Source organism: Scyliorhinus canicula, chromosome 1 (genome assembly GCF_902713615.1).
Source record: "Scyliorhinus canicula chromosome 1, sScyCan1.1, whole genome shotgun sequence".
Classification (NCBI taxonomy): domain Eukaryota; kingdom Metazoa; phylum Chordata; class Chondrichthyes; order Carcharhiniformes; family Scyliorhinidae; genus Scyliorhinus; species Scyliorhinus canicula.
In genome coordinates, this window is record NC_052146.1 from 227087989 (window position 1) to 227091289 (window position 3301).

General features: G+C 50.1%; 1 pseudogene; it reads left to right on the forward strand.

Moving 5' to 3' along the window:
* The first annotated feature begins 581 nt into the window (after positions 1-581).
* On the forward strand, positions 582-3301 carry LOC119977890 (annotated as a pseudogene).

The window sequence follows — 3301 nt, forward strand, 5'->3', positions numbered from 1 at the left end:
TCTTGACCCGCCTGAGAAGACTGGCGGAAAACTGTGAGTTCGGCCCGACGCTAAATGAAATGCTTCAGGACCGGTTAGTGTGTGGTATAAACGACCTCACAATACAGAAACGCCTGCTGGCGGAAATGGAGCTAGACTGCAGGCAGGCGTTACAGCTCGCACTGTCCCTAGAAAAGGCAGCAAGTGGGGCGCAGGAACTACAGGGCACGCCAATGGAGGTAGATACCTGTGAGAGGGACTACCACAACGGGTCCTGCTACCAGATAGCCGCTCTCAGGAAAAACCTGAGGAAGAGAGGGAAAAAGGAAAACCCCAGAACTGCCCCCATGTCTGCCAGGACTAACTGGAGACAGTGGGAAGTACCGGCTGAGGCTCCCCCAACAGAGAAGGACCGTTTCTGGCACCAGACAGAGTGGGGTAACAACGACAGAAACCCTAGAAGGAGGTGGCAAAAGAGGAATAGCAGGTGGGGATGCAGGGAAGTACACAACCTAGACGCCCCATCCTCCTCCGAAGGGGAACAATTATATAATATTACAACGAAGAAAGCAGAACCCATTAGGATTACCCCACGGGTGAACGGGCGGCCGACAATAATGGAAATAGACACGGGTGCAGCCGTATCAGTAATGGGAGTGGCAGCATTTAGAAAAATCAAAGATGGACTCCAGCCACTAACCCTAACAAAAACATTGACAAAACATAAAACCTACACGCGGGAACCCCTGGAAGTTCTAGGCACGACTCATGTACCTGTGGAATATGAGAAACAATTGCTCAGATTACCGTTGACGATAGTAGAGGGCTCCGGACCGAGCTTAATTGGATGGAACTGGCTGAAAGACCTAAAATTAGATTGGATGAAAATTTTCCAGAGTGGAAGCGGGCAGTTGAGTGGAGTACTCCAAAATTACCCGGAGGTCTTCCAGAAAGGTTTGGGGGAAATCATAGGAGCCAAAGCAACTTTGCACGTGGTCCCAGAAGTCCTTCCAAAATTTTGTAAGGCCAGGCCGGTACCTTTTGCATTAAGGAAGAAAGTAGATGACGAAATAGAAAGGTTACGGCGCGACGGCATTATCAGACCAGTACAATTCTTGGAATGGGCAGCGCCAGTGGTACCAATTTTGAAGCCAGACGGCTCGATACGTCTCTGTGGAGATTTCAAACAGACAGTAAACAAATACGCACTGCTGGACAAATACCCAATCCCGAAAATAGACGACCAATATGCCAAATTGGCAGGTGGGTTTTTGTTCACGATACTAGACATGAGCCATGCCTACCTGCAGTTAAAACTGGACAAGTCTCCCAGAAGTTCGCTACGATCAACACCCTGAAGGGCCTTTTTCGTTATACTAGGCTACCTTTTGGAGTGTCATCAGCCTGCGCTATATTCCAGGGTACGATGGAAAATATTCTGCAGGGACTACCGCAGGTGGCGATTTATTTGGACGATGTCTTAATCACGGGCAGGACAAACAGGGAACACTTAAGGAACCTGGAGGAAGTGCTCAGGCGTTTCGCAAAGGCAGGCGTACGGCTAAAAAGGGAAAAATGTGTTTTTCTGGCCCCACAAGTGACGTACCTGGGATATAAAGTAGACGAGTCAGGCTTACATCCATTAGAAGACAGAGTGAGGGCAATAAAAGAAGCCCCAGCTCCCACCACGGTCCAGGAGTTACGATCATTTCTAGGGTTGGTAACCTATTATGGAAAATTTATTGAAAATAGGGCGTCCATCCTAGAACCCCTCCACCAGCTACTAAAAAAGGGGCAAGAATGGAAATGGTCCACCCGCCAAAACCGAGCATTTAGGAACATTAAGGAACAGCTGTCATCCAAAAATGTCCTAGAGCATTATGACCCAAGGAAGGAGTTGGTGGTCACTTGTGATGCATCCCCCTACGGGGTAGGAGCCGTCTTAGCCCATAGAGGAAGGAATGGGGAAGAACGGCCAATAGCCTATGCTTCGAGGACCTTGGCGATGGCTGAGAGGAAGTACGCCCAAATCGAGAAGGAAGGACTGGTGGTGATATTCGCAGTAAAAAAATTTCACCAGTATCTGTACGGGCGGAAATTCACCATAGTGACGGACCATAAGCCGTTATTAGGGTTATTAAAAGAAGACAAGTCAATACCCACGATTGCATCAGCTAGAATCCAACGCTGGGCGTTGCTACTGGCGGCATATAGATACGTTCTGGAGCACAGACCGGGAACGCGAGTAGCACATGCAGATGCTTTGAACAGACTTCCCTTCCCGGACACTCCGCCGCAAATACCAAAAGTAGAGGAGACAGTAATGACTCTAAATTTTTTGGACACCCTACCAGTAGACGCACAACATATTCGGTTGTGGACGCAAAAAGACCCAGTTTTAGCCAAGGTGAAGCATTTACTGCTAACAGGGGAACTGGAAAGACCAGTGGAGCACCCATACTGGAGCAGAAGGGACCAAATAACCGTAGAAGACGGTATCCTATTATGGGGAGCCCGGGTAATCGTCCCAGCTCAGGGCCGTCAGGCAATCTTAACTGAATTACATCATGGACACCCAGGAGTGTCTAAAATGAAGATGCTAGCTCCAAGCTACGTTTGGTGGCCAGGTTTGGACACAGACATTGCAGCCTTGGTACGTCAGTGCCAGGAGTGCCAACAGGGGCAAAGAGTGCCACCAGCGGTGCCATTGCACCCGTGGGATTGGCCAGGCAGACCGTGGACCCGCCTGCATATTGACCACGCCAGCCCTTTCATGGGCTCAATGTTTTTGGTGATAGTGGACGCCCACTCCAAATGGTTGGACGTCCACCGGGTAAACACGGCAAGCACAGCATCGACAATTGAAAAGCTCAGGGCCTCGTTTGCAACACATGGACTTCCGGAGGTATTGGTGTCGGACAACGGAACGGCATTCACAAGTGGGGAATTTGGAAAATTCCTGAAGGAAAACGGAGTCCGTCACATCAAAACGGCCCATAACCATCCAGCGACCAACGGCCTGGCAGAGAGAGCGGTCCAGACACTTAAAGCGGGACTCAAGAAGCAGCCGGCAGCGTCAATAGACACAAAGCTCTCCCGCTGGCTGTTTGATTACAGGACCACACCGCATTCCACAACGGGCATACCGCCAGCTGAACTCTTAATGGGAAGGCGGCTGCGAACGAGGCTGAGTCTCCTTTTCCCAAATTTAACAGGGAAAGTGGAGAAACAACAGGAGGCCCAACGCAGGGGGCATGATAATAGTCGGCAGCAGAGACATTTCCAGGTGGGGGCACCGGTTTGGGTCAAGAATTATGGGAAT